Here is a 23,809-nt window from a genome sequence, read left to right on the forward strand (position 1 = left end):
TCACTGCTGCTTATGCTGGTCTCTAGAACTCCAGCAATTTGGGCTTAGCCTGAAATCAGGCCAGCTATTCTGAATCTGGGCAGATGTGGCTTCCAAACTGCAAGACTGCCTTTCACATCTGTAGTGTGGGTGGCAGTAGGGGCAATGCAAGCTCAACTTTTGAAGGAGCTTTGAGAGTTTAGTTGCTTCTTTGTAAGGAGGGGCTCCAAAAAGGACATCCCTACAAAGTGTTTTTGAAGGAAAGGAAATGTGGAATTTGGGGAATACTGTCATTGGTGTTTTACCACTGAGCAGTTGTGAATCTCTGCATGTTCCAAATACTGCTTTTCTTTTTAAGTTTATGAAGAGTAAACTAAATGCATCAGCTCAAATGTATTCCTTGAAACAAGATCTACTGGCCTTTCAGCCAAACTCTAGACCCTGAGGAAAGTAGGTCTTCCATGTGGAATAGACAGTCCACACAAACTCCAGAGTCATTTAGGAAGTAACCCAGGAAGGACTCTAGAGTTAGTAGACCAAGCTCCAAGAGGGCCGAAGACTTTTGTTAATCCAATCCAAGCGTCCTGATGCTTAAAGAAAAAAAGAAGAGCTCTCAAGAATCATGATAGGAACCCTGGAAATTACGACAGTTAAGAGATTGGGCTGTTTTGTTGAAAGATACAATTAAAATGTTATGCTTGAAACTGCAGTTCAAAAATGATGCCTTGCTTTTCTCCTGCTTTTGAAATGAGGGCTAGACTAGATTCACTGGCACTTGCACCCAGTTTGATTTAAATAGTTTTAGGACATGCTAATACAAACCAGTTCCATGCTCAATTAATATTTCAGCATTCTTTTTCTTAAGTGATGAAATTCCTTCACATCTGACTGTCTTCCTGCAACTACATTTTAAAAATGTATCAGGTCCGTAGTTACAATCCTTGGTCTTGAAGAACCTAACAAATATATTTTCAGAATTTCTCAGAAATGTCTCACTTTATTACTTGGCATAGAATTTTACTTGGACATTTATTAATTAAATACGTTAATTATAAAATCCTTTTTGTGGCTTCAGTTCACCTAGCCTTCATTTAGCCTTTACTTGGCTCTTCTTGCAGTTGTTGGGTGCTTTGTTTTACAGTAACGCGTCCCACATTCTCAGTCTGTCTCCTGTTTTGTGTAAACCTCAAAAGCATCATGATATCTGCTTGCAAGTTCAGTTACTACTTTGAGCTTATAAATCAGCAGAGTGAAAGATGACATAAGTGATGCTATGGATATAGTGTTTATTTTATTATTTGAAAGGAGAGGATTTAGTCATCTGCCTATTAATAGAAATACACTGAACTAAAGGGGAATACATTTAAATGCAGCACACCAAGGAGCTCCATAACCTGGTTGTGTTTGCAGAAATGTTTGTGATGTGCCCCAGGGAACCTCAAACAACTCTTGGGAAGGAGACCTGAGGAGACCTTTTGATAAACTAGTTGCAAGCATTGCTGTGGAGGTGATCACTAGGAACTCCATGAGGAAGGGGCCAAAAAGACCTTGTAAACTTCTGAAGCTGTGCCAGCATTTAGCAACCTTCCTTTGCATTCAGGGGATGTAACCACTTTTAGAAAAGCTGACTGTCTGTTTATGGCTGTCTATAATTTCCATGGAGAATGTGAGTGCTAATGGCACCTCTGAAGATTAGCACTTGGGGCAGAGATACATTAATATGGATTACTATATCTCAATTGGGCGACCACTCCAAAAACATTGGTGTTTTGAGTTCATTTTCCTGACATACCAGCTCAAAACATGCTTTGTAAGTCTGTCCTTCACTCTGAGCTGGTGTCTTCATAACTAGCTTTGGACTAACCTATCTTTTACCAAGTTAAAAAAACATTTAAAAATGCAATTCATGAGGCTTATTATAATTTATATTGTTTCCTTACAGGATTAAATTTACCAGGTTGGAGGAGGGAAACAAAAACCTAATGAGGAGGCCGACACCAGGAAGGAACCACGGCCTGTTTCCTTTCTTTCTCTGTGGTGGATTTCATTCAAAAGAAAATTGAAGCTGGCAAGACCCTGTTTTTCCCTGCAATTTATTTAAAAACCTTGCACGCATTTGGATACCTTGTGATTTCAGAGAACTATGTGCAGATTAAGCTTTTGCTTACTGATACATGGCATGTACTCTTTCAGTCTTTTGTGTTTGATTTTGTTTGATTTTCCACTGCAGCGCTGCATCTTTGTAAGCACCAGCAATGTCTTAAATACTTTCAGACAACACATTTGGTGTTCACACTTCTTCAGTAACAGCTGTACTAAAAGAGGCAATGGTGGCATAAAGAACTGTGTGTTTTCTTTGAGAGTTATGCATATTTTGCAACCAGTGGGAAGACTATTTCTTCCAGGGCAAGCCCAGCTTGTCTGATCAGCTGACAATTATAACACCTTGCCACTCTTCCTGAAGTGTTGTTGGGTTATTTCTTTTTTCATTATCCCCTCAGACCATTCATATCCATTTTAAAAACATGGCAATAATTGCATGTTTACTTCAGTACTCTGAATTTGGTTACTCTGCTTAGGCTATGTAGCATGCCAGTTTTCAAAATAGGCCTGTGAGAAGGACAAAGCAAAAATGATGAGATGTATGCAGCTGACATTCAGTGAATATACAGTGAATTCTTTATGATTTCATTTCCTTCAAGAATATATATTTCTTTTATGGGTCTTGGTTAACATCTCTGTTTTTCCTCGCAGTAGTTACCTGGTTTGGAATGTTTTCTTGAAAACAGAGATGCTGAAACTGTTCTGTTTAATTCAAGGCAGATACTAAGGTACAGAAAAACTTTCATTGAATGAGCCATTAAATCTAGCTGTTTTACTTTGCCATGTACAAAGCAAGGTGAAGAATTTTCCTCATCCCAAATTGTTTGCTGTTCCACACCAAAGCACCTTTCAAGTTATTTTCAGTACGTATTCTGAGCTGATTGGAAGGCACTACATGATCCTTGGTCTTTAGATAGCTTTTCTGAATGAATCATTCAAATGCAAACTTTGCAAGAAATTGTGTGATTTTAGAAAAGGAAGCCCCGATACATTATGGTTGGGGAGAACATTGTGTTCAGGGGTATGAAAAAACTGTCCTGACTGTATACAATGCTTTGCATTCAGAAAGGGCAGGGTATGGTGCAAAAATCACTGTTGAGTTATAGTCCTGCTCGGACAGAAACGCTTGCTAGGCAATATTATTCTACACATAAATTTGACATCCTTTGCTTGCTGGATGCATTGAATTACATTTTTAAGAAGTGTGGTAACACTTTGGTTAGCTTTCAGTGTTTAAAAGGAGGGGAAAAGGATTTGTGCTACTGCCATCTTATTAAACTCCAGCAGTGTTTAATAAGAAAAAATCACCCAATAAGGCAAATCCTTGAATGCACAAGTAGCTACGAAAGGTCTCTTAATGAACTAGGACAGGAGTCTACACTTTCAAAGAGCTGAACTGTGGAAATATTCTCAATATTTGTACAGCCATTAAAAGACAATTTTCCCCCATGACATCTCTGTTTCAGGATCTGCAAAAAGCCATCTGAAAGCCACTTTCAGTCACAATCCTATTTAGAACTTACTACAGTTTTTCCTCTGTGTTTATAAGGGGAAAAGTGACCACTGAACTTTGAATTTATCACACACTGAAACTGCCTTAGATGTTGTTTGTTTGGGTTTCATATTTCTTTTTTTTGTAAGAGAAAAGTCTTTTATACATTATCTTTGCTACTTAAATCGTGTGCAGTTTGATGATTAAAATTAGCTATTTTTAAAAAAAAACTTGCTGCAAAAATCTGAAGAATTTTTGAAAATGTAACAAAGATTTTGATTAGGAATATAAGGGTAGTTCCATAGATGTTTCTACTTGGCAGCTTAAATTGAGAGGCAAGCAATTATGCTGCTCAGCTAACCATCTGAAGGTTTAATATAGAAAGTAATTCCCCAGCTGTTCCCACAAGCCTAGCACATTACTATCCGTAGTGACTCACATACAGTATTTGCTTAAGGTATGTATGTATGTGTGTATGTGTGTGTACACACACATGCAAGTGAGATTATCTTCTCTGCCCCATTCCCACTTTTAAGCAACCACTGAAATAAAGTTGGTCCAAAAATCTTTGAACTCAATTGCCTGAAGGAAAGTTCATAAATATCTAGGCTTCTAAGTAGTAACTTATTCTTCAGCAGTAGTGAGGGTATCTCAGCTACTGATCATTAAGAAGTGACCAGGATCTCTTACTTACGCACCTACTTTCCAGGCCCCCTGATTGCCTTGGGTTTGTGGTGACTTGGATTTGCTGCTCTCCTGTGGAGGCTCTGGGCCCTGGGGATGTTCTCCCAGCACCAAGGGGACAGCACACTGTGCTGTTCACATGAGCCCTGCAAATTAATCTTCTGAAACATCAAATCTGATGGGAAATATCAAGGGTTTTTTAGAAAGCAGAAGCTCCTTTGGCCAGGGAACTGACAGCAGTACGGCCTTATTTCCCTCTTCCCTTTTCCAGCAGAGCCCTTACCTGCATGAGTAGCCTGACTGAGATACATCAGTTAGGCCCCCCTGACAGCTGCCCAATCCTCCAGCTGTTTTCAGCACAGCTCTTCTCAGTGATGCAGAGTGGACTGTTTAAATCCCATCATTGGTCTTTAGACAGCTTCAGCAAAGATCAGTAGTAGATCCTTTTCTCTCATCCTTCCCAAATCAGTTCCCCACAGCATCTTCAAAGGGACAAGAAGTAGCCCAGCCTTCCAGATGTGCTGTGGGTACCTGGAACGTGAAGTTTCATGCTGTCAACAGTCAAAAGTTGGCTTCAGTGACCAGTAGTCTCTGGAGCACAGTCCTTGAGAAACTGTGCAACTTTCTTGGTGTCAGTAGCCAGCAGCAGCATAACTTGCGTTTTCCTACCACTTGACTGAGCCCCAGTAGATCCTTCCTGGTGATACTTGAGAGGATGTGGCTTTGCTGCAAGACGGGAGAGCAGCTACAGGGCAACAGATATAGCAGGCAGATAAAAGTGTTCTAACTCTCTGTGGGATCTAATATTAAGTGAACGGGGAAGGGAAGATGGTGACAGAGATGGCCTGCATGATACAGAGAGTCCTTACAAGTTTCAAGTTCACGGAATCTGACTTTACTAGTCAACCAGCTGGAGATGGCTTAGTCCTCTCTCCTGCTGGGTTCAGATCAGCTCTAATCCACACCCAGCAGGCACCACACCAGACAGGACACTCCAATACTTCCTATATTACATTACTGCATGGTGTCCTGGATTGGTTGGGTCCTTTTAATTTCCACTATTTTTTTTAATCAGAACCATGACTTAGGACAAGTCATCAGTACAACAGTGAAAATTCAATCTGCACTAGATAGAGGCACAGGGGGTTTTGCTTTCTCTTTAATGCACAGGGGTTCTGCACTTCAGACTCCTGGAGGGAGATAAGATAATAAATACCCTGTGGGCTGGTGGGTGAAGGACACCCCTCAGTGCACCCTGTCAGTGCACGCAACCAAATGTGTAGTCAATGCTCTGATATGCTCATATACAAAATAATCATCTGTGAATATTATTGGGTCTGTAATCTTTGTTATATAAAAGGTTTAGGCTGTACAGACTGGGGAGCAAAATGCAGACACCTCATATAAACAGAATTAGGCTGCATTACTGAGCATAACGATACTGTCCCCTACCAGCATTTAGGTGGAGTGACTGTATGTTACTGCCTTGCATTTTTCACATAAGCAAAAAATCTGAAAGTAAAGGATGCACTAATAATTCCCATCCCCCAAAATGCATTTCAATGGTGCTGCATACAAAATCCCTGCTTGCCAGCTTCCACGCGGATTTTTATGTGGTGCACCAAGAGGTGTTCTTTTTTTAACAAACAAAAAAGGGGAAGGCTGGTACATGAAAACAATGTTAATGTTATTAAATATATATATACTTCAGAAGAACAGCATAGTAAGCAGTACAGTAAAATAAATGTCGCATTATTTGTTACACCTTGTAATTTGTCTGTATTATGAAAGATGTAATGGTTTGTCAGCTGTAACTGTTGTTTTCTTGTAACATCATATTGAATAAAGTGTAGCAGAATCTCTCTTTTCCTTTGTATATGTGATCTAGACTTAACCCAGGGAATAAAGCCTTTCTTTTCCCTTTTGTTCTCCAAAAACTGAACAAGGAAATGGTTGTAAACATGAGATTTTTAAGGAATGAAAAGTACTTGGAAGCAGGCAGGCGCTAGACACTAATGAGTTGAAAAGATTAGGCACTGATTCAGTCAAACATGAGCTTCATCAAAACTAGAAGCCAGTGCTAACTACACTGGGCAAGGTTCTTCATATTTCGGTCTGTAATAGTGAGTTAATTATTTGGTGTCTCTTTCCATTTTTTGATATCACAGTATCACAGAATATGCCGAGTTGGAAGGGACCCACAAGGACCATCAAATCCAACCCTTAGCCCTGCGCAGGACCATCCCCAAGAGTCACACCATGTGTCTGAGAGTATCATCCAAATGCTTCTTGTATCATCCAAATGCTTCTTGTATCCTCCAAATGCTTCTTGAACTCTGTCAGGCTTGGTGCTGTGACCACTTCCATGGGAAGCCTGTTCCAGTGCCCAGCCACCCTTTGGGTTAAGAATGCTTTTCTAATATCCAACCTAAACCTCTCCTTACACAGCTTAAAGCCATTCCCTTTGGTTCTGTCACTGGTCACCACAGAGAAGAGATCAGTGCCTGCCCTTCCTTTTCCCCTCATGAGGAAGCTGTAACTGCAATGAAGTCTCCCCTTCTCCACGCTCAACAGACCAAGTGCCCTCAGCTGCTCCTGATACAGCTGCCCCTCAAATCCCTTCACCATCTTCATTGCCCTCCTTTGGACACCCTGTAGCAACTTAATATCTTTCTTATGGTGCCCAAAACTGCCACAATATTCAAGGAGAAGCCACATCAGTGCAGAGCAGAGTGGGACAATCCCTTCCCTCGACCGGCTGGTAATGCTTTGCCTGATGCCCCCCAGGACACGGTTGGCCCTTCTGGCTGCCAGGGCACTGCTGAGTCATATTTAACTTGTCATCAACCTGGACCCCCAGGTCCCTTTCCACAGTAGTGCTTTCCAGCATCTCATTCCCCAGTCTGTATGTACATCCAGGGTTGGCCCATCCCAGGTGCAGAATCCAGCACTTCCCCTTGTTGAACTTCCTATGGTTGGTGATTGCCCAGTCCTCTAATTTGTTGAGGTCTCTCTGCAGGGCCTCCTTGCCTTTGAGGGAGTCAACAGCTCTTCTGAGTTTTGTGTCATCTGCAAACTTGCTTAGTATCCCTTCCAGTCCTGTAACCAAGTCATTTATGAAGATGTTGAAGAGCACAGTGCCCAAGATGGAGCCTCACTAGTGACAGGTCACCAATCTGATGTTACTCCATTCACTATTACCATCTGTGCTCAACCTGTGAGCCAGTTGCTCACCCACCACACGATGTGTTTATCCAGCTGTGACAAGGGATATATATGTGACAACCTATTTACAGTACACTGGGATTTAACTGAAGTAGTAGAAAGGCCAGTATTCTGAAAAAAAAAGCCCAACAAGTCTGAATTAAATATATCATTGTACAGAGGATGAACTCTGGCTTATTGCAGCTTCTCTTGAAATAGAAAAGTGATAATTCTGGTGGAAAATCAGGCAAAACATACAATATCCATTTTCCACAACTTTGATGTGGAAGTGTGATTTATCCCTGTTCACACCGGGTTATTTATTTTGATTAGTGAACATGTGCTGCCTGGATTCGTAGACTGTTTATTTGTGCATTATAGCACAATATAAGCAAGTGATTACTCACACAATATAATCAATATGTGTCTTCAATATTTCCTCCTCCTTTCCAATGCTTCTAGTTTTTTTGGTACCTACATCTTGCTAGGACCTAATTTTAGACAATGAAAGCTAAATTAATGCAGCTTGCACAGACTTGGTTAAAATATCTGACCGAAATATCAGAATATGCTGTTTTAGCAAACACAGGAGCCTATAGGAGTCTGTCGGTCTTAACATCATTTTGGTCTGGGATGGGGATCACTGTAGAGCAAGTGCTTGCACTCTGTGTAGCCTGATGGGGCATCCACTAGCCTACAATATAGATAATGGAAGACCTAAATTCTAGTCTTGGCTCCAGCTGATTAGAAGTATTTGAAAAAAAAAATGGTCCTCTTTGGGGCTAGCACAAAGTATAAGCTCAAATGTGAGTCTTGTGTCCCAGGTATTATCTGGTAGAATAATGTTCTGACCCAGTTCTGATCGCAGAGCACTTTAGGAGAAGAATCCCCACTTTTTAATCCAGAAAGATGCTGCAGAATGAGATCAGATGCACCCAGAGGGCATTGCACAAAAACAAACCACATGCACATTCACACATGCACATTCATCTATTTATGTTTTACACCCAGTTCTCACTGGCTAGGGCAGGTTTAGGAAGGTGTTGTCTTTTTTTAGTCTAGATGAATAATTGGTATTCCTGACTCACTACCTGTATGGCAACTTTAACCTACAAATCCCTCAGATACAAATGAGGACCAAGAATTATTACCTAAAAAGGTTTGTGTGTTTGAGCACTGGGTACCAGGAAGCATGTTCAGAGTGAGCTTTTAATTATGTAGTATAATCCTTAAAGCCGTCTCCTGACCCCCTTGGCTGCACTCCTAGCCTGTTTAGCCCCAAGGTTTTCTTCCTAAACTAGCCTGACTGCTACAGCAAAGCAAGAGATTCACTTAACTAGAATAGCAGCCACCCCTCCCCCGAGAAAAGAAAAACCAGAGGGAAGGCATTGAAGCAACCCTGTGCCACTGGGTTAACACATACAGTTTCTCAATAATGCCTCTCCTTGTAAACCTCTGCAAAGTAAACCCTACAGCAGCGGAAGGGCTTGCTGCTACCAGTGGGGGGTGGTGTTATGGACATTAGATTTGAGAAGCTTATATAGCACATGGGCAAGGATAAAGGGATACAAATCAGAGAGAAAAAAAAAAACAACTGAAGAGATTTTGAAAAAAAAACTATCCAGGGCCAAGTATTTACTGTTCATTCCCCTTGTGATTGGTGTGATATATTGTCTGCAGTGAGTCATGCTGAGAGCGAGCCAGGCACAATAATAGCTGAGAGCAGTCCTGCAGCCCCTTCGTTATTGCCTCTGCCGACTGATACTGAGTTGTGCAAAACAAAGTTATTCCAAAAATGTTCTTTTATTTTTTTTCCTTTTCTCTTGTTTCCCAAAGGGCCCAGTAGTGATTGCCAGGGCTGTACTACCTTGAAAGAACTTCTAAATTAAAATCAAACATTTTAAAATTAATTTTTCAAGGACCCATATGGTGATTCATATAAAAGACGTAACAGCTCTAAGTGCTATACAATGAGATACTGCAGCGCTGTGTACCCCTGAAAGTCTTGAAGCCTAAGGAGATTTATGATATCATAGAAACATAGAAACCTCACCTTTCAACTGGTATTAGAACTATGGCACAGGTTTCAAAAGGGTAGGTGTTCATCTTATAATCCATCTACTTATAGGTTTACCCCCAGCTTCCACTTGAGAGCTCAGAGATATTTGTGCATCAATGAAATGAGCTGTACACACAGCTCTGGAATATATCATATTATTAGTATCATCATCATGGCTAGGCTTCACGAACGAAGATTTGGGAACGGCTCTACCCACATTTGCTACAAGCGCACTGGTGGCTGAAGAGGCCAATGAGAGATAGACAGGTCCAGTTGCAAAAGGCACAGTGGAAAGGCTCTTTACCATAGATGTAAAGACCCGTATTTTTGTATAAAAGTATATGAACTGTATATTTTTGTAGAAGAAAAAGAAAAAAGAACGCATCCCAAACCCCAAGGCATAGATTCAGTTCTTTATTTTTAAAATTTTGCATGGGCACAAGCACCCAAGAGAGTATTTCACTTGATGTTTGGTGAAGACTGGGCATTCAAGATACTTAGAACTGTTTCTGACAACAACAGTGTAACTTCTGTGTTAAAAACAAGTCACGTTTCGCAGTAAAGACAGGTCCAAAGATAACAGTAAATTACATTCCAGAGTGCTGTGGTCTTATATGACTGTGAAGAGTTGTTCACTGACCAAATGCCCGACATCATGTCAGTGTTGAGCAGGAGAACCTGCATGTACCGTCATGTCACCTTCACTGGGAAATACTGTAACCATGAACTGCCACTCAGATGCATCAGGAGACAGACACAACCTTCAGAGATCATTTCAGATGTTCTTCTATAGTTTCATTCTTTTTTTATAACACTCAATATCGACAGCAAAGCAGAAGTGACTTTCTGCATGGAAGGTTGTGCTCTACAGAAATAACTCTTTTTATATAGATGGTTAACATTTTATAGCTACTTCTCTCCCAGCATGCTGTTTTGGCCCATTACACATAATAAATGCAAACCACTTTAACTCTAACATGTCCTTTTTATGTACATTGCTCACTGCTACAAATGTTGGTCACTCCGAAAGCAGGCCAGTGTAGGGTATTTTGAAAGGCGAGGACGTGAATTATAGAAGAGCTGTGCTTCCGGTCTCCCTTATCTGCTAGGTCCTCTCCAGAAATGCCTGTTTGCATCTGGGCAACATCTGTGTTTTCACTGCTGGCTGTTCAGCTTGCACTCGTGCACGTGGAGTGACTAATCTGGAATAGTAGAAACCAGTAATTTTGGGAGCAGCTCCATCAGTGGTCAGAGGTACCCTGTTCTTCTGCCAGTTCAGAGACAACAGCGAGTGAACTCTGGTTGGAAGAGTGAGGATTTGCTGTTCTTTTGAGGTCTGCTCTTTTGAATTCTGCTTGAACACATCTGTCGATGCAGCAGGACTGGAGGTGGAGGAATCAGAGAGGGCACGAGACAGATGCGCATGCAATCTGGGGGCAAGGCCATGAACCAGGCAGTGGTTAGAACATGGTCACAGGCAAGTTCCCTTGTTTTAGAAATCTCCTGAATGTTCACCTAGCTATCTGGGCTATGACCCCCACATGAGAAAGGGACATTTGGATATCCTTTCCCCAAGCAATTGCAGTTTAGATTTAGGACAAAAGATTGATAAAAGGAAAGAGGAGAGTCTCAGAGGGTTCTGGATGAGCCCTTACAAGTCCCTAAATATGAGGAAATGTGCTATACACTCACTACCTGTAATAACACAGACCTTTGAACACCCCAGTGTGTTTCTGCAGTGTTAGCCCAGTGGCGTTCACTATGACAGCTTTGCTGAAGTACAAAATACCAAGTTTTTGTGAGAGGATGCTTGTGACAAACCCCAGTTCAGCAATAGTGCCAGGTGAACTGGATGAGACAGGGAAAGCCCAGGGAAAGAAAAGAGTCATAGTTTAGGAATGACATCAGCTCTTTCTGGAGCCCTGATGACAGACTGGAACTAAAGCGCCTTTGTCCCCTGCTCCTTGCTAGTGCTGAGTCTAAAACACATCAAACTATCGGTGACTCACTCGTTAGTGGTCTCCCATCCACCCTCCTAACAGGACTGTGCCAGTTATATAGGAACTTCATGGGGAGAAACCACAGTGCCTTTCCAAGCAGTGCCTTTCCAAGCACTGGGCCTGGTGATTCCCACACCTGCAACTTCGGCTGCTGAGCAGCTTCACATCAAAATGTTTTGACTGCAGGACTCTGTCTGGTAGGAAAGCATGCCAGGAAGGAACAAGGAGCACATTCAGGTGTGCCGCCCATGCTAACACATCTCAGATGCCTGGTTTGCATAGACACGCATTCATTCCCCACAGGGACGCGATGGCTCACAGGGCACGGGCAGAAAGCCGATGGGAGGGCAGGGACCATGGCCTGGAGCACCGTTCGCGGGCAGCCCATGGAAGGTGGAAGCTCCGTCCCGCCGGTGCCCGGTGCCGCACAGGGCTGCCCGCACAGGGCGGGAAGAGAGACGGGAATGGGTCCGGGAAGGGCTGCGGTGTGTCCGCGCCTGCTGGGAAACTGGAAACTCTGGCGCCAACGAGAGGGAAAAACAGCTCCGGAGTGTCCGCTGCGGAGGCAGAGGAGGAGCGTTAGGTGCGGCCCGGCGCTGGGCTCGGCGCGGGGGAGCAGCGAGCCGCCGTGAGAGGAGGGATCGGCGAGGGTCAGGATTCTCACAGAGTTTTTCCGAAGCTTGTGTGAAGTGGCACTGTGAACGTGGGGGTTCCTCTCCCCTCTCTTCTCAGCCACTGCTCTGTTGGGCAGAGGCGGGTGCTGAGTGTGGGTTGCTGGGCAAAGCCAGGCCCCTCGCTCCCCTCACGGCGTCCTGAGCTGCCACAGCCTGGCCATCAACACCTGCTCCTGCCAGCCTGTGTCCCACCGTCCCACTGGTGGCTACTGAGGACCCCAACCCAATCCTCTGTGCCATACCCCTCCAAACACTATCACGTGCAGGCTTTCACAGAATCACAGAATGGCATGGCTTGGAAGGGACCTTAAGGACGATCCCATTCCAACCCCCCTGTTGTGAGCAGGGACACCTTCCACTAAACCAGGTTTCTCACAGCTCCACCCAGCCTGGCTTTGAACACTTCCAGGGATGGTCCATCCACAACTTCTCTGGGCAACCTGTTCCACCATCTTAGCATACCTGAAGGCACTTTGCTATGGCCCATCAGTTCATGTGCAACACCTTCAGTCCTGTTTACTGTATTGCCCTAGATCCCTAATCTGCCCTCAGATACATCCATGCAGCAAGCAGGTGCAGTAATAGGAGTTTGGACTGGTGTGTGAATACCTGAAGATGGAATTGGAGTACGTGCCATCAGTAAAACAATATCAAACTCACACTTGCCCCAGATGCTGATCTTTTATTAATTTCTTCAATACAGAGAACAAAAAAAAAAAGCAACCAAGTTCTTTGAAAGATATCCCTGGAGCCTTAGTTAGAGAAATGGCCTTAGGTGGATTTTTTTAAAATAATTTTTTATTTTTAACATGGACATTTACTACAAAGAGAGAAAGAAAAGGTGCTGTTTAATCTCTCTTCTTGTGTGATCCTCAATGTCTACCTGGTTTATTTTCCATACATATGATCTCTTTTGTTCTCTGGTAGTAATCACCTAAACCACCTAAACGAGTGATTAACAGATGAAGGATCAGCCTGCACTGTTCCTAGCTGCAGGATGCTATGCAAGGGAAAAATGGAGAAATCCACACTGATTATTTTTCTTTCATGCCTCAGTACTACACTGTCCCAACAGAGAAACTGGGGTTGTAGCAGCACACACACTTCTTTCGAGATGTCCCTCAGCACTTCCACAAATCTCTCAGAGCTGTCCCTGCACCTTCTTTCAATTAAATTGCTTTTCTTAACTTAATCTGTGACTGTTTAATTAGCTCTGGTTGGAAATTTTTCCCAAGCAAGGTTATTCAGCAGCTTTGAAAACCACTGATTTATCAGGAGAGAAAGACTTATCTTTCAATTAACTTCCTTCACCTGTGGGTTGCCAGGAGCTTAAGTTTCTCAGCTCAGTGACAGGATTCCATTTGAATGACTGGGGGGCTGGACTCTTCACAGATTTTTGTCTCTTCCCCATAGAGCCAGGAGCCAATGGAATCCTCCAGTATGTGGAGCTATGGGGCAGTGCAGATGCCAGAAACCATTGACTATTTTGTTTTCAGACTCCACAGGCTTATGTCACGAAACTCTGCCAAGTGCCATCACCAGATATTTTAGTATTTCAATTTAGACACCATATTTCAATGTTCAAATGTCCCCCATGAAAAAATCAATTACTGATTGTCATTAGGAATGAAACCTACCAAGAGCAGACAACAAGCTTCACTGGCTGGAGGAGACACTGGCCTACACCTAATAAAATAATGACTTAATAGACCCTCCTACCACTTATGCAGGGGAGGTGTGGTTTTAACGTGGTTTGAAATCAGTTGGAATCCTGACAACCTTGAAGTAATTTTTTTGTTTTGCCTTTTTGCACTCGTTTCAGTAGCATTAGGACTTTGTGTGGGATGGCTTGCTAAGATACACACTGCAGTTTAAACACAAATTGGAGCTGTGTCTATATTCCACTTTCTGAATGTTGATGGCTTATACAAGCATGAAGTCAACCTTGACAGCCTTACAATTTGTTAATTATACTGGAAGTTGCAACAGCTGTGTGGTTTAACAGTGGAGAAATTTACATTGTGTCCTGTTTTACCATATTTACAGATGTTACTGGTACCATTGCTTCACAGTCCTCTTTTTTTACCTTAAGGTGATGACAAGGTTTTTTGTCAGCTATGAATACAGATATATGCATTTCTGGGAAAAAGAAATGTAACTGTCTAAGTGATGCAGTTCTGAAGAAGGAATCTTAACTCTTCCTTATGCCCGGTATTACATCATTTGAAACAGACAAGATCTATCTATCTATCTCAAGATCTTCTGAGGACAGAAATTGCATCATAGTGGAAAGACTGAAATCTTAACTTCCATTAGCATAAAGGTTCCATTCCCTGTCTTGGCGAAATCAACAATTACTTGGCTGAAAACCTGTTCTCCTTACAGCAGTAAATGCTATCAATTGTAGCCTCAGTACCCAAAGGAAAAAAAAGCTATCTGCAGAAGGTCATTATTTAACAAAAATATATCTCCATTCTGTTAATTTTTCTGCTAAGAAACCTTTAACCTAAAAAACACAAAAGCAGGACATAGAGGTTAAAGTGAAGTAATTCACCTTTTATTTTGTTTGTACTCAAAATTGGTTGCAGCCTTTGCTTTCTGCTGTGATTTGTCTCTAATCAGCATTCCCACTGTTCTGAAAAATTGATTTGAATTCTGAGTTGATACAGGAGATGCATATAAACAGATCTCCGCTCCCCTCCTGTGAGGGCAATTTATGCAAAATAAGTTTAGGGGCTCTGGGATTTAAAGTTTACTGACTTTTGTCTGTGGGAACTGGAGTGCCACTTTGCACATCGTGAACATTGTGAATTACCTGCCTTGAGGGGGATTGTTAGCACATGAATCAGAAGTGGCTGACTAATGTAGAACATCTCAAACAAAAGGATTAGACAATAGCTGAGATGCACCAAGATGCATTTTAAATCAGCTCAAGTTAAATTAGGTGGGTTTTAGTCTAATATTGCTCTTAAGTGGAATGTTGAACAATGACTGTGAAAACAGGCAGATATTTGTAGCTCATTTTGCTACAGAGAAGATGCCATCTATTTATGTCCTCCTTAAAAGCAGACTACTTCCTTTACCCCTGGAAATGGTACTTGCTCAGCCTTATGTGCTTCATTCATAAAGGAAGAGCACTATGTTCCTCCATGCCACAAAGTCCACAGTGATTCTCCTTTGATTATGTGCATAACACTCTGGGGAATGAGACGATTATGCACACATATTTTCCTGTATTTTTATATTGAAAAAGAGGGCTTTTTCAGATGCTCCAGAGTTACTTTCTGCTCCTGCTAAGAAACCTTTGCAACGACTGCCTCAGTGTGATGTTTGTCCTTGAGAATCCTGCTACAAAGACACCCATACCTGAGCTCAGCACCGATCCTCTGGGATGTGGGATCTTGCAAAGGCTGCGTCACATCATTTCCAAACTTTTAGGGAAAGTTTAAAGTTGCTAAATGGCATTCAGCTTGGTGACAAATGGAGAACATTGATTTCATCTGGTGTAAAGAAAAAAACAGGCAGGTCTGCAGGGTGCCTCCTGCTGTGGCCTCACCTGGCACACTGATCTGCTTAGTCTGCTGAATTCTCCCTATGTGTGTAAAGAAGCTGCATGGCCCTACATGCTGCCTCCCTCCATCTTCAAACCAGACTCCACGGAAGTCTGAGACAGATAAAATTAAGTGGTTTGAGCCAATTCTGATCCTATTAAATGGGAGCTTAATTTCGTGGGATCAGAATTTGGCCCTTAAGTAGTGAAGGTGCAGTACTTACTGCAGAGAGGGTGTCCCACATTGGGTGCCAAAACTGACTGTGGTGGGTTGACTTTGGCTGGTCTCCAGTTGCCACCAAGCTGCTCTATCACTCCCTCCTCAGCAGCATGGGGGATGGAGAAAATAAGGTGGAAAAAACTCGTGGATCGAGACAAAGGCAGTTGAATAAAGCAAAAGCAAAAGCCATGCACAGAAGCAAAAGAAAACAAAAGATGTATTCTCTACTTCCCATCAGCAGGCAATGTCCAGCTACTTCCCAGGAAGCAGGGCTTTAGTACACCTAATGGCTGCTCTGGAAGACAAATGTCTTAATAACGAATGCTCCCTCTCTTCCTCCTCCTTTCTCTTGGCTTTTACTGCTGAGCAGACACCATATGGTATGAAATATCCCTTTGGTCATTTGGGGCCAGCTGTCCTGGCTGTGTCCCTTCCCAACTTCCTGCACACCCCCAGCCTACTGGTGGGGGGGGAGGGGGGAGAGAATATTGAAGAGACAGCTCTGGTGCTGTGTGAGAGCACAGTTGCCAAAGCACCAGTGTATTATCAACACCTCTCTAGCTAATGATACAGAGCACAGCACTCTGAGGGCTGCTATGGGGAAAATAAGCTCCATCTCAGCCAGACCCGATATTGGCCATTTACTCTGGGTAACAGCTTTTGGAACTAGAATGCTGAGCAACCAGGCTAATGTTCTCAGTAAAAAACTAGGAATACTTACTTTAACTAGAGCTGTATGAATCACTGGTCCTATCTGGAGGAAAGCTCTGCTGGCAATGTTTTAAAGAAAAAGGGAAAAATATTTTTGGATTTACATGAAACTAGATTTTCTAGTTCTGCATGTCAGATAGGGAAGAGGGTATTTTCAGTTTGAATAAAGTATTTCATATTGATTTGGGACATTTCTAAAGGGCATGAAAGTAATGTGAAAATAAACTCATGCAGAGTTGCTGGAGCAATATTCAGAAAACTGAGGAGGGCATATCCCCTTTTGCTGTGATTGTGAAACTTTGACTCTTTAGATAGGAGACTCCAGCTGCTCCATAATCCCCAGGTTTTCCTCTCAGAAAAATGTCCTAAATGCCAGGCTGTAGGGCTGGCTGCCCAAACCATGCCACACGGGCAGTTCAAGTGAAACTATTGAGATGGATGTTGCCTGAGAAAGTAGCTCTTCTGTATTCAAGGTTGCTGGGCAACTTGCACGCCATAGGGTGGGACTGGTGAAACAGCATAAGATATGGTGCTGAGCACTGCTTTTGTGTCCCTGCTCTGCTGCCAGCCTGCTGTCCCTGCTCCCTGTGTTCTGAGAGATGTGAAGTTCCTGGCCACTTGAAGGCATTGGTACTTGTGTTGAAGAAAATTCACTGTGGCCACTACAGATGATACAGAAGAGCCTCTCTCATGAATGCTGATGTGTCCAACCTCATGTAACCCATGAACATTCACTGAGTAAGAAAACAGGTGGTGATTATGGAATGGGCGGGTGTCTAGGATTCTCATCTGAATTTTCCAGTCTCTACTTCCAAGTATCTTGAAAGGGAAAAAACTGAAGTTGTCTCACCCAGAATCAGTATCACTGTGAAAGAGGTGGTTGGCCCACGATCTTAAGACCTAGATTTAAGTAAGTAAGGTAGAAAAAGGAGTGGATATTTGACTCCAGCCTCATACCAAATATAGTTGGTATGGCATAGGGTTCTCTTTTCCCATTTTCTGTTGTTTCAGAAATTGTTTTCAAGACAGCTTGTAAGTCTTGCCTGAAAAGTCAAAGCAAAAAACTATCGCAAAAACACCAAAATAATCCTTTCCACATTTTATTTGAGGTGAAACTGTTGACTAAATTTGATTTGACATTACAAGTGCTTGCATTTTTCTGTGACTAAGTGATTCCTTACACACTCTGTTCTCAGCTGAATCCTGAGCTCTGTTGTTAGTTCAGCCTCCCTGTATTCTGCTTTGGGAGTATTTAAAATACCTGCTCCATCACTGAGCCACAGCCTCCTCTGCAGGGATGGGTGGATGTGCCAGCCTTGCAGTTGCATTGACTTTTCTGGCAAACTGGTTTCTGTGATAAACACCTGAGTCTCTAAAGAAATATGGCTTCAGTCCTCCCTTTCCAAAATCCTCATCAGGCAGCTATTGCCTGTATATATTCTACTCTGGCAAACATTTCATTCACACTATAATCTGTGGAAAATGTAACAATTGATCTCTGAGCAGTGTTGCTAAAAGCCGCAGCCACTTTGTTTTCACTTGGAAAGTATAAATGGCTTTTTGGCAGATTTGACTTCTGGGCAGCTGCTGGCTGAAAACACTATCATCACCATTGATTTCCCTCCTGGCCTGTCACAGACAAGCCATCCAGTGATTGAACGGCAGCCTTCAACTATCAATATCCATTAATGGACTTCTTAGCTGGTGTGCACTACTCTTCAGCACACTGAAAGTAGAGCTGGACCAGAGGTGGATCTTCATCTTCAAAATGTAGGGTTTATGGGTACACACCATGGGGACATTTTCAGCCATGAAGCAATGAAATTGTACTGCTTGCTTGCACCCTGGCCCTTTCCATCCCCACTGAGATGTCATGCCTTGCTGGAAGATTTTTACATGTAAATTCTAGGCTGCCCTGGGGCTCTCCATCCTCTTCTTTCCTGCAAACCTGGCTTCTTATTAAAGCTCCTGCTAAAAGTGTGAATTCAGCTGCAGTGGAGGGGTCTGTCTCCTTTTCCAACTTGCTATAGACTGCACATCTCAAAGCACAAGAGAGAGATGGGTGATTTGGCCCCTGCCCTCTTCTAACAGCTACAGCTTCAGGGAACTACAGGAGGTGTTTCCAGCTCTGCTGCCTGCACTCCTCATCCAACAAATGAGCAGGTTTTCTGCCTCACTTCTGATGCTGCCTCTTTGAACCACCATGTGTGGGCCCACCTTGTGTAATCGTCTGTTAGCTGTTCTTCTGCCACTGTAGGTTCCTCTGGAAGTGAAGCAGCAGCTTCCTAGTGTGGAGTAGCTTTGCCACTTGGAGATCCACAGTGTGGCAGCTCCATTCCCATGAATGTCCCCAAGAACTCAGCTGCCACTGCATGAGGCTTTTGGGAGACTGAGCCCATGTCTATGCTGTGGGACTTGAGAGCACTAAACACCTTCCAGGGCTTAGAGTGTAGCATGGCTTTACCCTGCCTCATCAAAATTGCCTTAATTCTTGGCACAAAAGTCCTCAAGTCTTCCAACCCCATACCAGGCTGCCAATGCCTGAGGAAGGGTATGTGAATGAAGAAAGCCCACAGCAGTATCTCCTCTAAGTAGTCTTCCAAGTTTCAACAGTGTCCAGCTAAAGTATGTCCTGAGCTGGAGGTGGGGGCCTGGCAGGGGATGGTGAACACACTTTTTACTGCCCCATGAGATAGCAGCCTAGGTGAAAGGGCCAGGAGGAGCCATAGCAAACCAATTAGACCATGCCTGTCCCTCAGCGCAAAGCCATGCCTAGCCCTGCTGAACACAGTCCTTTACAGCCAGATGTCTGAACAGTAGAAGCTGCTTCCTGTGCAATGTAGTGCTGTGCTCGTGAAAGAAACCTGGAACTGAGCTTCATATTTATTAGATCATCTTTAATTTGAGACATCAGTGGGAGTTTTTTGTGTTCCTCCAACAGCTTCTATCTGTGTGTATGAACTCTAGTTCCCTGCATTTCCAGGCTGTAGCACACATGTGCGTCTTCATTTAGTGCTATCAGTGGATACACTTAATGAGCATATCCTTTGTGTTGGTTTATGCTGGATATTTATAATTGCCAAAATCTCTTGTTAGTGCTCTCTAACTGTCTTTTTTATACAGTCACCCTGTAGATCACACAAACCCATATCATGCTGTAAACTGGGGATCGGGCTGGAGATCATACAAAGACGCAAACATGCTGAGAAAAAAATGAGCTGCTGCCCATGTGTATTTGAACTCTAATTCTGTATCTTGATATGCCCACTATTCTGTGTTGCAGGTCTTCATGGCAGGAATATTTCTAAATCCCACAGTCCTTTACTTTTGTAAAGCAAGAGTATTTTTCTACAGTTAGCCCCAACTCATATAAATAAAACTGGAAAACAGGAAGCAAGCCTTTAAAATCTCACATGTATCTGTAATAATAATGATTTTTGTAGAGTTAAAAGGATCATCCTTTTTATCCATCTGCTGTGTTAGTTTTTATCTCAATTCATAGGTTGAGTTTTACATTACCATGTTTGTAAGCCTACTTCAACAAGGCCCAAATAGTTGTTGATCATCTGAGCTTTGTTATCAAAGGGTTACACCACAATAAGGTATTATCTCTTCATTCTCTGCTGCTTTTCTCCCACTCCATTTTTTCAGAAAACTAGGCACCACTATCCTTCCTGTGGTATTGCCTCTAACTTTGCACTACCCTTGTGCATGTATGTTGTTTTCTGAAATGTCTGCTTAGAAAAGTGAACACCGTAAATACTGAGTTATGCTGCACACTGTATCTCCCCACTGCACTTCATTCCACTCTAAAGCAAGAACAAACCTACCTACTGAGACGGTTTTTCTGGCTGGGCTTGGGGTTATTGAGATCCTCGGGACCAATAACTTTCTTTAGTGCCAGACCTAGACCTCTGGTCTAGGAATGAAGAATGAGGAAACCAGTTCTGTGCCTGGAGTCCATGGAGGAGAGCAGTTACACTGAGCTGGTTTTGCAATGCAGCTAGCACTCAAAATGACAGCCTGGGGCTGGAAGTGCTCAGGGAAGGTGTGTGGTGTGTACCCTCTTCAGGTTTTATCATTCTGTTGAGATTTTCAGCAAGATGGAGAAGAGGCAAAATCAGTTAATCAGCTGTGGAATTCCTGTTGAGGATGAGATGTATTGAACTCCAGTCACCGAGGAGATTAAGGAACTGGTGGTGAGCACTTGTGTATAAACTAGATATATGACAATCTGCTTAGCACAGCTGACTTCTTCATAGCCCTTCCAGCCCTGTTTTCTGTGATTGAATCTGGGAAAGCTGCCGCCTGCTTATGCAAGAAGGGGTACAGGAAACATTGAGGCATCGCTTGATATGCTTCTACCAATTGTTTTGTGACTGAACTCAGAAACAAGCTGCAGCTGAAAAAAGCCAACAAACAAAAAAACTGTCCCATAAAGTAGGAACATGGATGGTCTGTTGTTAGAGATGAGTTCCAATACCACAATGTGGTTTTCAAAGCAAAGTACTAGCTCTACTCATCCTTTGCTTGGACAAAGATACTGCTCGTGAAATTGGAGCTAGGATCAGCAGCCAAAATATGTAGCTGTTTGGGCTTAGCATTTAACTCTAGACTATCAGTACTGATTGCTTTTACAGATATTTTATTAATGTTCAGGAAAAGAGGAATAGAGTATTGCACACTCTTGCCCCCTACACACAGTCCTGCTATAAAAGCATATTATGGGAGATACTTCTGCTTAGGCTTGATTTACCAAAATGAGATTTTCATTTTAAGTGTCATAGACACTTGTAGTGTATTTTGTGCTATTTGGCTTTATTTTCTCAGTTGCCATTCATTTGATGACATTGCCTGGGACTCCAAGACACAGCCAGACAGATCTGCTGAACAGATGAATACCGAGGAAGTGGTTTCCCTAGTAACAATAAACACGTAACAGCTCACACAACTTCCTGCCCTTCTTTACGGGATTTGTTTATTTGTGTGTTTCTTACTGGCTTAAATAGAGGAGACACCAAAATTGAGGCTGGCTAAAAGTCACTCAGGATGAGCTTACTGGAAGTGAGGAGAGTAGAGACTGCTGCATTTGCAAGTGGTGTCATTACAGAGTCTGGCTTTGGTTTGGCTTATAGGAGTTATCCAGGGGTATGCTCTAGCTGCCTCTGAGCATGGACTGAACAGATTCTAGTACAACTCAGATTCTTAGTTCAGAATATTTTTTACAGATGCTTTTTTTTTTCCTTTTTTGAAATGAAACTATTGTCATAATGAATTAAGTGCAGCTTTGAGTCAGTGACTGATTAATGGAAAGCAGAGTGGGGGAACAAATAGAGACCTTAAGTATGCAGTCTCAGTGCAGGACTTACTGCTAGCACTTTAGAGAAGGTGAACTAAGCAGCATTTGGGAACATGGATTCATGTGCTGCTGGGTTCAGACTGCTAGTAAGGGGTTGTCTGGCGGGCATTCTCTTGCTGTGGAAGAAGAGGGGAGATTCATTCTCTAATACATTGCAAAGTATTCCTCAAAGAAAGTAACTATACCACTGTTCAGAGGATTCTGGTAGGCATATTATGTATGATCATTAAATTGGCTTATCTTTTTAATCTTCTAATCAACTAGTCTATTTATAGCTCACTAGAAGCCAGGTGAAGCAATCTGCAGTACTAATTCCAGATTTCATTAGCCATTATTCATATATGTATATTAAATGTTGTGACCACTTTTGTGTCATTTTTTACATTAAAAAGATGCTTTTGCTGAAAAATAAAGGCTCGTATTACCTGTCAGTTCTCTGTAAAGCTGTGTCTTACTTAAGATGGATCTGTTCCTGAGCAAGCAGAAATTATTTTATCCATTGCTAGAAGGAAAAACTGATAAAGGTCAAACTGCAATCAGCTCTGAGTTTACTGTTTAGATAATAAACATGAACAGACACTGTAAAGAGATCACCCATGCTTTGCTTTTTCAAGATCTTTGACCACAATGAAATCACGACACTATCTTAAAGCTGACACATGTAACTCTAGTCATACAGATATTTACAGCTAAAAATGATAAGCTTGATCCTGAGAGATGCTGGATACACCCATCCTTGCTGCTTTTCACGGCAGTTCTGGGCATTCAGAGCCTTTGTATCAGACTAAGATCATCTCAACAAATCACAATGAGGAAGACAGAGAGGAAATGGCTATCAGAAAACTAAAGACAGGCTAAGATTTTATCCTTATCAAACTGAGATGTGGTGCCTCAGAAAAATATACTGATTCTTTTCCCAGGTTATATCAAGTCTCAAGACTGGCTAATGGTCTTTAGTTCAGGATGACTGTAGAAATAAGTATGACCATATTTGTAATTTGCATTTACACTCTCCCAGCATGTGAAACTCCCGCTATCACAATATTATCTTCCCATCACAGGTACTATATTTTAGGCTAGGCTTTTTAAGCTGTTTTATTTGGGTCTTCTGTAAACCACCTGTGTTGGAATTCTTATCACCCAAAATCAATGTCAAACCTGACAATATGATCTTGGCAAAGAAAAACACTATTTTGTGCTCTGAAGATCACAGACAGTAATGAAATAATCTTTTCTTCCAAGCTGGACCAACGTTAAATCCAGTTACGTAAAAGCACATTATGTTCTCAGATTAGTAATAAAGCCAAGAGTTAGTAAAATCTACCTTTTGATTGTAGAATTTCCTCGAAGGGATGGAGTCTTCCAAATTATTTTACACTTTCAAGACTTTTTCGCTGTTTCTGTTTGCAAAATAAACTTTGTAATTAATAATGACGAATTAAATAAATCCAGTGGGTTTACGTGTCTAATGACACGTGTGCATCAGCAGCAATCCCATAAACAACATATATGCAGATGTGTGCTTTAGTTCAGATGACTACGGGACCATGGCTCCAGTTCCAATAATCCAGTTCCTAATTATGTAAATGGTTGGCTATGCTGATTTAATCCAGTATATTTATTCTGTTTTCTAACTGTTTATCAATGGACCCAGAGACTGTAAGTTGTCAAAGTTGAATCAGAAGTGTGATAGAAAATTTTAAACACTTACCATTTTGTCCAATATCAAAACATTCTTGTTTTCACAGGGGTGTAATGTGGGCCTTGCAGTGTA

At 42.3% G+C, this 23,809-nt stretch overlaps 1 protein-coding gene across 1 annotated transcript in view; it reads left to right on the plus strand.

Annotated features, from left to right (window-relative positions):
• CDK14 (cyclin dependent kinase 14) overlaps nucleotides 1-6,126 on the plus strand; it is a 316,963-nt gene extending 310,837 nt beyond the window's left edge. Inside the window, exon 14 of the mRNA XM_017817641.1 lies at nucleotides 1,922-6,126. The gene's annotated coding sequence lies outside the window, so the exon portion shown is untranslated. The remainder of the gene's footprint in view (nucleotides 1-1,921) is intronic.
• Nucleotides 6,127-23,809: the final 17,683 nt, after the last annotated feature.

Source organism: Lepidothrix coronata, unplaced genomic scaffold (assembly GCF_001604755.1).
Source record: "Lepidothrix coronata isolate B3197 unplaced genomic scaffold, Lepidothrix_coronata-1.0 Scaffold62, whole genome shotgun sequence".
NCBI classification, from domain to species: Eukaryota; Metazoa; Chordata; class Aves; order Passeriformes; family Pipridae; genus Lepidothrix; species Lepidothrix coronata.